Raw genomic sequence first — 14,350 nt, 5'->3', positions numbered from 1 at the left:
CAGTGAGCGTTGGTGAAATGAGCACAAAATACACGAGTCAGAGTTATTCATACGATGAGACTGTACAGGTAATGTATTTAATACATTAATTTAAAAAAATGCATAATGAAATACACTATTCTTTAGAACAGATCAAATGTTGAACATAGAGCTAAGTTCTTACTCTAGACGTTGCTGCATCTAGAATTCCAGGCGCTTTAAATATATAAAATACACATGACTCATGATTTTTGTATAAAAGTAACTTTTCCATTTCCACTGTTTTCGTTTTATTCGACTTAAAAATATGGAAGCTGTAAATGTACCGACATCTAAATGAAGAACAAGGTAATTCAGCTTTAAGGGTCGACGTAATAAAGTTTAATTTGGATACAAGCGCTGAAATTGCAGGCTTTTCATGACGATCCATAAACACGTTTACTGTAGGGCCTTCCATTGGAAATCAGTCTTTATGTCTAAGGTTTTTAAGGTTATTATTGATTGTTTGAGAAAGATTCTAAGGCGCGGAAGAAGTTTTTGAGTGCGGGTCATAACGACACATTAGGCGACACGGGCGCTCTTACCTTTATTAATGCGGTACAGGGCTAAGCGCTCACTCGAACCTCTTGTGCCCGAAATTCGTAACTTGTTTATTCCGGGTCGCACTGTATTCGTAATCCTATTTGTCCTGTTTCAATTTTGTTTAGTCTTTCTTTGTTGTCTAAAAAAAAACCTCACTTAACTATATTCGATAACTTGTGCATAGATGTAAGATTTTTGAGATCGTTCATCTTGAATCGAAGGGCTAACAAAATAAACTCACAGGGAAGTTTTAGGAAAGGAAAGGAACAATAGAGTGAACTGGTGAGTCGTAATTTACAAGACACTGTCTTATCTTAACGCTCGGTGCTTTCTGATACAATATTCCCGAGGGTTCGCGACCATTTATCAGGCGCGACCCACATCGGGGCGACATCTGATGGCAGTCTCGCCCACCCTCTAACACTGTTACTGGAAGCGATTATTGTGGGAATCAGTTCCTTTATTGCATTGACCTCACATATCAAGTGTTTTCCGTGAACGAAATGAAACAGGTGATTTTTATCGTGTTTATGCCTGGAGTATTAGTTGACAGGTCATGTGATAATTTTTACAAAAGGTTTTTCATAAGTGTAAAAGATTAGGTCGCAATTTATAATTTAAAAAGCTGATTTTCCAATTCTATAAAATAAATAATGAAATTAGCAATTATGATTGTGCAATATTGATCTTGACTTAAAATTTAAAAGAAGATTCCTTGAGAGTAGTAATAAAAGAAACAGAGCAAATACATTTGCAGTAACCATTACCATATACAAGTCGTAAGGGTTTTGAAAATTATACCTTAGAAAAAAATGTTGTAGCCAATGTTTGTAGTACAGGTCACGCTCTGAAAAGCTTCGGAAAGCACAAAGGCGCGTGCACGCGGACGCATAGAGCGGAAAATTCGATTTTCTGGCGCGCGCCTCCTTAATGCGTTGTGGTCCTTCGAGCCCAACCCTTGCCGCGAACACTGCTTTAATCAAATTCACTGCGCCAATCTCCGGCCATATAGATAGCGAAAAACCGATTTATTGCTTTTACATTGCCACGGAATTCGATGAACTAATGGTTAAAGCCCAATATTATCAGTTATTTTCGATTAATTCGTTGATTTGCCTACTTAGCGATCGCATAATTTTGAGTAACATTAAATCATGATAAAACGTTTTTAAATAATTCAAAACATCCACCAGATTAAACACAAATAAATTCACTTGTAACGTGCATTCATAGTATCTAGTTATACTTAGAGTTGTAAAGTAGGTACTTGTAGTAAATTTTGCAGAGGTCCTGTACTAATGATGTTTTAATTACTCCGTGACTTAGCACAAAGAAAATTTCGGTGTAACAAGGTGTTGCTTAGCTAAAATATTTTAAATAGTATAGAGTAACGTATCAAAATTGTTATTTAAGTTTAAGAAGTCCTTTACTATATGACTATAGAAGTTTATTGAATTAATACTGTAAGTTTTAAAACTCCTAAATAACAAAAAGCTATAAAATCTCCTCTGCAATCTGATATTAAAGAAAATGTAACGTTTACAAAATTTCTAAAACGCTAACTCAGTCCGAATTTACTGCAGTAAAGCGACCCAACTCAACGGCTATGAATTCAAATTTTCCGTAACATTAATTCGGAGAGTGGACCTGTGTATCTGTACTTGTAAGATTTACGATCTCTATCAAGGTAAGGTTATACTTGATCAGAATAAAAAGAACAGAAATGCTGCGGATAGTATGCCATGAATTTGTTTCTGGGAGTATCCGTGGAATGTTTTTTTAAAACAACGCTGTAATTTAGCAGGATGCGGTGAGCTAAATGAACAAATTATAAAACTTGAATGTTTGCGCAGTCAAATCTGTTGTAACCTGTACCAAGAAAAAAGGAGCCCTATTAAAATTGCATATTTTTAGTATTAAGTGTTAGTCCTCTATTTTGCAACATTCATTATATTTGTATAATGTATACCGTAGAGACATTATCAAGTTCAAATCTCATCTTTCTACTCGTATGTTTATATCATATTTTTAATACTAATTCTCATTTAGTACAAAATTGTCATCGTTGTTACATACTTTGTACACTGTTCGTCAGTTCTAAAATATATGTAAGTCTAGTTTCCAATTATCCTTTTTGATGATATATTACATTCTAAGCCTACATTTAGTAAGTAGGTGTGCGAATTAAATTGCTCGCCAACTCTAATACCACCCGCAGTCAATTTATGCGTGCCTAGTGCGTAGTTTCACGCCTCCATTGCAATGCCCTTGCATTCATTATTACGCAAGGTATTACACATGTTTCGTTATTATTATGCTTATACGTGTAAATATTTAAAAACATGATAGTAATGCAATTGTTAATAAATATTAAATTACAATTAAAATGTGCGATAGTCTAATAAATATTTGAACATTAATTTCGATTTACTGCCCTCTAGTATCGAGTAGCGGCAATAAATACAAATGAGTTTCTATTAACTACAACCAGAGGGCCAGTATTGCTATTTTGCATCGTCAAACGATGTACATGTTCTTGTTTTACAAAATGGTCTAATATTTTATATCATCATTGTCCCTGTTTTATATGCCTAGTTATTCCTAAGGCATTTAATCAATGTCTTTTGATAAAAAGTTAATTCAGAAACTAAGATGTCGGTTTGTTAACCGTTACTTATTTCCTGATTTTTCGTGTTCACCTTTTCTGCCTTATAAGGCTTGACCACGAATTAGCAATACTAATTTGATATTTGTGGTCTATAGACTGTGGTCAATTTTGGTTAATTAATTTTACTCAAATAAATGGACCGTGACTAAAGATGGCAAACATTAAAAAAAAACGCGTTAACAAGTTAAATCTTTGTTATAGACATCGCTGTATTGTCCATTTGTTGTAATTAACAGGCGAAAGTTAATCTCACCCTCGTCCCCCGCGGCCGTTACTCCCCCGCGTCGCGCCGTCCTAAATCACGGCCCGGGCTGACATTGTGACAACTAGCGTAGACTTTCGACCTTTCAGCTGCAATATGCAGTTATCGTGTTCCGACATGCGATACAATATTTACAGTTTTCAACGACGTTGCAAATTAAAACATTAAAACGGTCAATTATACACACTATTCACTAATGATTTCAAAATGACCTTGGCTTTGTGTGTAAAAAAATGTTTTTTATTTTTATTGACGATTTCATTCGATGACCAGTACATGTAAATGCTGGTATAAATATGCTAAAACTTTGGTTTCTTTTCCTTGTAACTTTAACATATAATTTGTTGTAAACAATAAAACACGATTGTTTTTAGAACCAATTGACTTCTTGTTCAATTCAATCTAATCGTTTCAAAAACGGTATGCGATATTTTTCCTATAGTACTCGTAGTAGTTCTATAGTATATTTATTGAGGAAGGTATGGTGTCAAGTATCATTGTTATTGAAGTACCCTCAAACGCGTCAATGTATTGTGAAAAAGGTATCAAGTGAAGTGTATGCTTATGTGTTATAACGTCTAGCTACATAATACGAGGAATGTAGTAACCATCACAAAACGGTTCAGATTTTTGATAGTCAATTTTAAAATTCATTTCTGTTGTGTGACTGTTATGCAAAAGAGTTCTTGATTTTCCCCGTCTTGCTGTTTCGTCGTGTGACAGGTATCGTGTCGCAATATTTTATACTTGGATTTTTACTTGGAAAGTTGGAAATAGAATCAACTGCCAGAAGCGCCATCTCTAACTTCGGGTACAAAGACTGCGAATTGTAGAATGACTAAAATAAAATGATAAAATAAATAAAATGATAAAATAGATAAAACGATAAAATATGCAATTTAGGTCACAATTGTCATCCAACCTGTAAAATATTTAATGTGTGAACTTTACAATATTTAAATTAAAATTCCAGCAAAATTACAGTTTAAATAACAAAGTATTAAAAGTATTTAGGTCGTGTGGACGAAAACATTGTGTACAAGGGCGCTATTCCCTGGTGAAATCGGCGACATTCGCAATTCCATTAATTACAACCCTATCGAATACTCGAATGTATACAATATACATTATACACCGTATATGTATACTTAGGATGTAGTATGTGTAGACGTATACTTTAAATTGTATCCTGTATACAAATGTACACTACAATATCACTTCTTATTCCCTAATGCTTGTCCGATTTGATTGATACAAGAAACGAATTACAATATCACACTTAACAATAAATAAATTATTAAAATTTTAGGTATTATTGACTTATGAGGGGTTTTAGGTCCGGAGATGCTTGTTCTTGTTTAAAGATATACATTGCATAACATTCCATTACATAAATTTATTCAAAGTAAACCACCTATTAAAGCTTCACGAAAAAAACGGCGAGGAATTTTATTTAGGAGTACATTTACAAATGCTACTAGTCATCGTGATAAGCAACAGATAAGCATTGAGGCGATATATTAAGGATGTAGGTGTGAAATAAAGGTGACGTCACCAACGCCCTTAGGAATTGTCGGCTTCTTTCATCAAATCCTTACGTTGCTCACACGATATATTCAGTTTCTCTCAAACTTTAATGATCTTTTATTTTTAACTTGTAATAATGTTGAATCAGTATTACTTTTTTAAACTTACAAGATTTTGTGGGTGGACTATACAAATAGACAGTTGATTTCCTTTTTTTTTAAATTTTTTGCTATTTAATAAAAGATAACAAAAATTTAAAGCATTACTCTAACTTGACAATTTTTGCTATTGTAATATATAATTTATTTGTCCATTTTAGGAAGGTTATAACTGATATAATAATAAAAGATTGGGAACCATGTATAAGAAAAGAAATAAATGATCCCCTCTTTACAAAAGTAATCCGGAAAGTAGATGGCAATGCGGTATCATTCGGACACAGGATGTTTTATTAAACGAAATGTTACAAATTAATAATAATTGTAACAGACTTTGTTCATTAACATAAAAAAATATCGTAACAAAATATAACAACAATGAAATATGTCTTATTTCTTTATTATTTTCAATGAGATCTAATAAACATCGATCAGATCAATATAATCGTATTAATTAGCGTAAGACTTTATTTATTTTCTTTTAAAATAGGCTAGAGTAAGTGAACAAATATATTTTACTAATGGTATTTTTGTACCATTTTTTTACAAAGGATGCGGTACACCCTGTATATCAGAATGCACCGGTGCATTGGTCGGAGGGCGAATGTCCCGTGTAGCCCACTGCAGCCCGCGCCGCCTTAATCAAACCCAAGCAATTTATGATCGCACCACGCCTGCACCAATATGGGGACATTCTGCTACCGGGCATTTTCAATCCATGCTGATTCAGTAAAACAAAACACTGATAAAGTTCCACTGCCTAAAATTACTTACAAAATTATTCTGGCAGTTATTCAAGGTATAATTATTTGCTTTATGATTTCATCAAAACCAAGTCTTCGAAATTCGCATTCAAATCGACATGTAAGTTTTCTTAATGCTGAACAGAAAAAAATCTTTGAATTCAACAAATTGAAATATATATTAGAAACGTATTGGATTAGTTACCATTACAGTTCTTGTTTATTACGTGAAAATAAAGTAAGTTTGCCAAAATGTGTCAATATCATTTTATTAAAAAACATTATAAAATCCAATAAAAACGTTTTTATTGATTACATAATTTTAACTACATACAAACGATTTTTTTTGTTTCGTTATCATACATAATTTTGGTTATAAACTTTTATTATCATTACAGAATGACCCATCAATATGAGCGTATTGTATCTTAACTCTAAGGGCGGCGAGGCGCGCCCCTATCGAATGCTTGCATTACAACTTACACTTTCCGATAAGTTTTCTGATCCGTTTATTGATGTAATAGTCGCCATTTTGAAATGGCCAATAATTTTCCTTACAAAATGTAGTAACGCATGATTTTTTTCTTAACACGTTCAATGCCGACGACTTGCCTGCGCCTGGCGAGTTCTCTTGCATACAAAGGGAAGTGGCATGGAACGTGTTAAGACCGAATTAACATAATAGTATTATCACTGTTTTGTACACAATAATTGACGAAGATGACAAATGATTTTGTAGTTTCTGTAATAGAATGTTACTTGTAGTGTATTGGTTATGGTCTTGTTTATCTCAAGCACGTCTTATAGCAGTTGTTGAGAGCCGTAATTCCGGCAGGCGATCTGTTGCTTAGTGTCATGTTGGTGAGCTTTAAAATACGACAAAACCTTTACTTACTGAAGTCCTTATAATGTAAGGCACCTAATTTTCATTACTTCGAAATAAAAAAATGGTATACTCGAGGAACTTTGTTAACCAATTTTTTTTTTTCAAATTCGGCACATTTAGTGTGCTGCCTTTCAAAGAGTAGACGATTGTAAAGTGTGCATTCAAAATGCAAGTGATGCGGGGTGAGTGGTTTGTTTGCGCGGCTGACTGCCTGCACTTTGTAATTTAGAGATGCACTGATGCGTGAAAATGGATTAGCCTTACCTAACTACTTTATATTCAAAATTCTTAACTTCCGAGAAAAAAAGGAAAAATTTTGATTAAAAAAAAAGTTGCGTTTTATAATTTTGATACAATTTTTGTAATTTAATCTCGGCATTTACTAAACCTTACTTTTCTACTAAAATGTTCCTTAACTAACAGAAGGTTTTTTCTTTTTTCTTTACCTCACGCTATGTTGCGTAAGTACCACAGTTCCGTCGTCTAAATTAAGTAACATCTTATAACTAAGCAGGTATATTTATTTCATTTATCTATTTGGATTTTATTTCTAATTTTTATTATTTTAATTTGTAAACTAGTTATAAAGTAATTGTAACACAGTTACATTTTCCTAACTTCTCTATTCTCTACACTTCATTTGTTTTGCGTTGAAACATTGAGCACTCCCAAATGTATCGTAAATTAGCGGACGGTTTTGTGGCCAGTATAAACATTCATTTGTTTTGGTACTGACTATTCAAATTCACTATTTGTTTTTAAAATATTCGACTAAATTATTATTACAGAAAACTATTATTATTCCAACAATTTTTAAATACAAAAAGATGTAGTAAAATTAAAAACCCAATCCAAAATACAGCAACTATTTACAATATTCCGCAGTATTGACAATAAAATGTATTACCAGCTTTCGCCCGCGACGCCGTCCGAGTGATATTTAAAGAATAAAAAAGTGGTTAGCCTAGGCATTCTTCTAGACTATCCTATATTTATGCCAAATTTCATCGACATCTCACTCCTGTATAAGAGTAATAAGAATCAGTGTTGCCTTGGGTTCTTAATTTACAAAATGTATCTACTTTCGCATTTATAATATTAGCAATATGTATGTATGTATATCGAAAAACATTCTTGCTTCCTTTCACAAGTTATATTGGGAGATCAAATAGCGATTTTCTCTCAACTTCTAGCTGTCAGCTCAACTTACTCGAGGGTTACGTGATCAAACTGAATTTATTGTTAGATAGATGTATGGAAACCTCTTGCGCTCCCGCAACTTTAAAGATAATGTTCAAAGTTCATTCGGAAAAGTCTTGTTTAATCCTTACTCTATAGTAAAATATGTAAAACCTTCATACGAAAGGGAAGCCTTATCATTGATGGTAGTTTTGTTTCAAGTATTGTATTGTATGTGGCTGATTTTTCAATTAATTTTAACATTTCATCTTTATTTATGTCAATTTTAATTTTAAAAAATAGAATTCGATTGTAAAATTAAGTAATTTTTATCCCACACTGGAGGACCTTCTTTAGTCAACCTAAGTGTTATCAATTAAAATTAAATTCTGCTCTACGCTGCGGTGTTTGTGAACGGACCCTAAGGCCCTTTGTAGTTTTATTTGAGATTATTAAAAAATGTGTTAACTGTGTTCTAAATTCAAACGAGTTTTTCTTAACCACAATATTGTCTAGCCATTCATACTAGTAGTAGTTTAGTAATGTAGGAAACCAAGGTTTATTTACGCTAGGTTGAGACAATGGTTGCTCTAATTACACTTTACTATACAAAGGAGTGTACAATACACAATACAGTAATCTTAGCGTACGATACGTTTCCAACTGTGCGTTAACGGCACTCTGCCAAAGTAGCAAAGTAACATAAGATATTTAACTAAATTAATAATAGTTTGTATTAGGTTCTTTTTACATTTATACCATTTGAAAAGGCGCTATTATAAGGCCCTAAACACACTTTCAGCTTTAATTAAATTTTAACGTCAGTTAAACTGTACAAAGCGACTTTGCAGTTACAACTGTACAGATCAAACTGAACACGCTGAACTTTTACTTTTTAACCATTTAAGTTATAAGTTAGCTATTTTTAAGATTTTGGACGTTTGCGTTGCAATAAAAGATTTTTCTTGTAAATTTAAACTAATTTTCCAATCAATAGTAAAAGTGTCAAAACTTCAAAGTTACGAATACGAAGGAAAAAAGTATTTATAAAATGGCGGTGTTTCTTGCAAAGGCAGAACTGCAAGTGCGCATCGGTGGCGGGCGGGGGCGGGTGGAGGCTGTATGGAAACATTTCCCGAGGGCGGCAAGCCAGTGTGCCGCGAGCCCCCGAGCAAACTGACGTGTCGCAAACCGATGGAAAACACGTGACAGTTGTCTATACTTATGTTGTGTCGCGCTCTACAAATGTCAAAAATCCCGCCAATTTCGATCCGTTCCTTTTTCAAATTTATTGCGTAATGGTGATTAGTGTGTTTTTTGTGTAAAAAATTGTGATGAGTGTTGAAAATAATTTGTGAGTGCCTGTTATTAAAGGATTTATCAGATTTATCTGGTATGCTGTTGGAACATCGTTAAAAGGCGGGAATATTTATGTGTATTCCTCAAAGGAGTTTCTACGCATTTTCCTTTTCTAAGACTTAAATGGCTTGGCAAATCTCGTTTTGGGGGATACGTTGGTTGTGTTTTATGATATTACCTCGAGTGTACGTACATACATATACCTATATATTCATATTTAATTCAAACGTACATTATTTTAGCTCACGCTCTGATTAATAAGGTCTACACGTGATCTAGATTAAGTTACAGTATTTAAACGTACAGTATAACGAATTGTCAGAATTAAAAGTTAGTCATATATTTTTATAAGTGATTCATTACAAGAAATAGTTTTGTCAATATTTTATGGTTTCACACAAACATTTCACAGAAGATTTTTTTTAAATTCCAACATATACTTTGTTAAGTAGTATATTCATGTTTATATTAACAGTTGCAAAGCCACCGATGGACAAATTTTGTCACTTCTCCCAGGCCTAAAAAACTTTTTGTGAGGGTTAGCCCTGGTGTTCTTATTTTAAGTTCCTAATTAGTAAATTTCGTATCTCAAAGGTGAGATTGATATTACTCTATGCCGAAAGTATAACTTAATCACTTGTACACCTGCACTAATAATATACACGAAAATGATGAAAACGTAATGCGGCTTATTTGATATTCTCAAGTGAAAATTGTAGCCGTAACGAGATGAGTCGCTGTGGAATTATTGGACGCAGACGTGACCCGTTCGCCGTGGACCGAATAACAATGCGGGCGACAATATTTGTGCGCGAACCGGGAACAAGCGTGTTCTATATGAACGTTGTTCCTCTAAATCCGATAAACATCGGTACTGATGAGTTAGGGATATACTTTTTTAGAGGATTACCTCTACCTCTTATTTTAAACGTAAGAAAAGATAAACGGATTGCGCGATGGGATTAAAAGAAGAGTGGACGACTAAATTATGGAAGTTTGATAGATTTGGTCGAATACAAGTTGTACCGACCCAAATGGGGTTCAATAGTTAGAATTTAAATACAAAAAAGTACCAACTGATTAAGTTCGGTTACAGATTGATGGAGATATCTTCATGAGCGCTAATGTACTTTACATATTTTCTTAAGCTTTAGATATTCCTACATAATTTAAGATGATCGTTGCAAAAAGACATTTGCTATTACAAGTTAAATGGAAGTATACGATAATGCTTTCTAAATTACCTCACTATTTCCTACTAGGTTGTATTGTCACATATCGGTATATTGACAATCGTGACTTGTGTGTCTTCTCTATTATACGAATGAATTAGATATCGATTTGTGATACGATTCTTCGTGTAATTACATGTTGGAAATGTATATTTAATGACAATGTATCCATTTGGAGCTATTGATGTATAGGCTTGATGACTCTTAATCGATTTAAAATAAGGATTATTCTATTGTTAGACTTATCTAGAATTAGTATCAAAAGCAAACAGTAACCATCTCGTTACTAATCAAAACGAATCCGAGAATCTTGTACGAAACAAAGCAAAATCTCATTTAGGGCTGATGAAACAAAAACAAGAGTGTCATGCAACAAAAGTTGTTATCGCCCGGAGGCGGAGGGGGAGGGGGGCGCCTACATTTGTTTTTGATTAAACAAATTGTCCGGGCATTTTATTGCCCTCCAGTGTACGCTGTATGACTTTCCTCAGCTGTGACTTTTATTGTTTGCTCCATACATATCTAAACCCTATTTTAATAAATATAGTACAGTCGAGAGCTAAAATGTTGTACTACAATTACAATGACAAGTGTAAATTGTGCTCAAGTACACAAAATTAAAATAGACAATATACTTCTATAGCGTTTATTACAACGATAGTTTTCTTGAAACAAATTGTTTTTCGTGCGTCAAACCATAGCTTTGTATTGTTTTATGATGTTTGTTAAAGCGAATGAAAATATTCAATTCTATGTAGCAATCATTGTTTGAAAGGACAATGTAAGGATGTTATATTTAGTACTCTACCGCCTACATTGTTCAAGTTCTGAGTTTGTCTAAAAATGGAAAAGTTTATTTTTCTTTTGCACTTTACATTACAATACTTTCATAATCCCTTTGTAATATCAGGTGGTGATTCGCGACATTTAAAAAATCCTTTTCCTGTGCCCGGTGGTTATTAGATTAATCGAGATAACAACACTTAAATACTGATTTTTAATTCATTTAGATTAGACTTTTCTCTGCCTCTTTAGTTCGTTGGATTTCTATGACACATGTCTTCATGTACATATATTCAGATTAGTATACCAGTGAAGCACGTAGTAAACTTGGAGTTCGACGTCTGCTACCTTTGCATCGATCAGTTGTTTCTGCACATAAGACTTGTTGACTTGTCTGTACCTTAATAAAATAGAATGCAAATTTTTAGATAAAAGAATAACGTAATTTTCAATCACAACCATGAATAATTAGTGTAGCCTTTATAAGTATTTCAGAGACTATTTTCATAAAAAGTTTTTAATCTTACTAACCTATTTCGTAAAAGACATATAAATATCGTATTACGATAATAAATTTAAATATATAGAGGAAACATTTATTTCAATTGCTACGAAATCACCGATACCACCCTGGTTTTGGGAGGTATTTAAGCATGTTTTCTACGTTATAGAGGTCCGTAACGTAGGCTGAGGGCAATAAAATAAGAAAAGGTCCGCCCGAGCGTGTCGGAAACGGGTCGGATGTCTGGAGGCCGTCGGGTGAACCCGACTTAAATTACTGTTGCACCTGACGAGCATACGCAACTTGCTTCCTACGTACGCTTTGAGATACATTTAACATGTTCTCTAAGGTTCTCATTATTACAACTTAATTACTTGCATACTGTTATGTTATTCATGAAGTTTCTACTAAAATGTTTAATTCCCATTTTTTGGATAGAAATCAAGGTTATACCAGTTAGTACCCACGTATCTGCTTTCCTGTAGGCACGTAGTAATAGTAATGTAAACAACAAATGTAGAATATGGTATCTCTTTTATATAATGAAAAGATGTGCCTCGCGATTACGCCCGTGTGATATTAATAACAAAAAATTGGCGTTATGTTACTGACTGATAACGTAGCTTTCTAATGGTGAAATAATTTCTAAAATCGGCCCAGAAATTTTCGAGTTATTTTAATACATATAAAAATACAAATATACAAATCTTTCCGCTTTATAATATCTGTATTTTATAATATCTGTATAGATAACTGCAATGCATTATTGGTGTTACATCAGTGGAAAGTCACTAGAGACAACGTATTAAATTTCAACAAGGAGTAGAATATTTTTAGTCTGCTTCCTTGTCGGTTATCTTTTGTTTTCAATTAACTTAGCCAGCTAAGATGCAGCGACCTCAAAGCCCCGAGATCGTGTAAAGTGATATTGCAAGTAAAGTTGTATTAGCTCCAATATTTTGCTCTACAAAGCCTTAAAAGTTTTCTCTTCTTATGCAATATGTGACTTTAATGTAATAAGTTTTAACTTTCTTAGTAAATGTAAGAAGCAATAGTCCATTTTAAATTTCAAACCTCGGAATATTCTAGTATATTGTGTCTTTTGTTAGTTTTTAATAGTTTTTAAAAACATTTTAAGTATTAAACGTAAAATAATAAACATTGGTAACGGAGATCAGGCAGAGAAAAATACCATTTGTATAGGTAGTTAATTTTCCTGGAATATGAGTCTGATAAAAGTTAATTTCGCTTATGGTTTATTGGAATGAAATCGTTAGCAGAGCAGATGTTACTGACGTTGAAGCGGTCGGTTTTGTATTAACTGGAAATTTTTCCATTCCGCTTCTGTGGTTTTCGCAATTGCAGATACGCATTTTTTTATTTTCCATGAACAAATGCTGATAAGCATTTTTCGTTTTTAAAATATAGACCCATGCAAGCTATAAAATATATAGTAGTAATAAAATAAAGGATTGTTCGGGTATGGTGCGGAAATTCGGTTGGACTAGGGATATTTAAGTATTGATTAGTTCACCAGATGTTTGCGGTCGTGGAGAGCGCGTCTGGCTTAACACACGACTTATTTACTTCATCTTGTAACAAAAATAGTGAATACATTTGGTGTGTTATTTACTATGAACATATAATTATATTTGTCACTTACAGTTAATGTGATAATCAAGCACCAATGCTTCATTAGTTTTTTATGACTTTACTTATTTTCCAATTTAATACCAACATACTCTAATCGCATCCGTTCTCTGGTTCACATGCTTTCTTTAAATTATTGAGATATTAGCTTTTGCCTGTGATTCCGTCCACGTGGAATTAAAAAAGAAGTAAGTTTCCTATCTTCTACTAGACTATCTACATCTATGCCAAATTTCATTGAGGTCCGTTCTGCAGTTTAGGCTACAAACTCTAACCAACATCTATCCTTCCTTCTAAACTTACGCATTTTAAATATTAGTGTGTAAGATATCGTGTTTAGGATACAGTTTTGTATCATCGTACACGGATCGTGTAAATAAGTTCCGTCTTGCATATTTATTTTTTTATCTCCACCGGAACAGGAGTGGCGTAGAGCGGTGCGAGGTCGCGTGAGCCGGTGACATTAGACGCGAACCCTTTGCCTGTTATTTATTGAGAGTACAGCTCCATTGCGGCTAAACTTTGCTATCAAAACTACGCAATACATTTTTAAAGTTTCAATAACTTGTAATAAGTAATCATAAAATACATAGTTATCATTTAGATGCAATCTTTTCTCTACATGCAAAGTCATAAATCAATAGGAATGTTGTTAATAAGGATCTTGTAGTTAATTTTTTTTGAAATCACTAGTAGTTCTAAGATTCTATTCCTTACTTTGCACATAATCCGCTAGCCCTTGTTCCTACGAAGGGTCGGCACAGTATGTGCTACTCTTCCATACATATCTATCAGCAGTCATATCTGAATCCACTCCCATGTTAAGCATATCTTTTTTCA

General features: G+C 33.4%; 1 protein-coding gene across 1 annotated transcript in view; it reads left to right on the top strand.

Moving 5' to 3' along the window:
• Positions 1–9,473: 9,473 nt before the first annotated feature.
• Positions 9,474–14,350, top strand: part of LOC106107816 — a 78,940-nt gene continuing 74,063 nt past the window's right edge. The window contains exon 1 of the mRNA XM_013288820.1: positions 9,474–9,528. The gene's annotated coding sequence lies outside the window, so the exon portion shown is untranslated. The remainder of the gene's footprint in view (positions 9,529–14,350) is intronic.

The sequence above is a fragment of the Papilio polytes genome, unplaced genomic scaffold, assembly GCF_000836215.1.
Source record: "Papilio polytes unplaced genomic scaffold, Ppol_1.0 DF821845.1, whole genome shotgun sequence".
Taxonomy (NCBI): domain Eukaryota; kingdom Metazoa; phylum Arthropoda; class Insecta; order Lepidoptera; family Papilionidae; genus Papilio; species Papilio polytes.
This window is presented reverse-complemented; position numbering and strand designations above follow the sequence as displayed.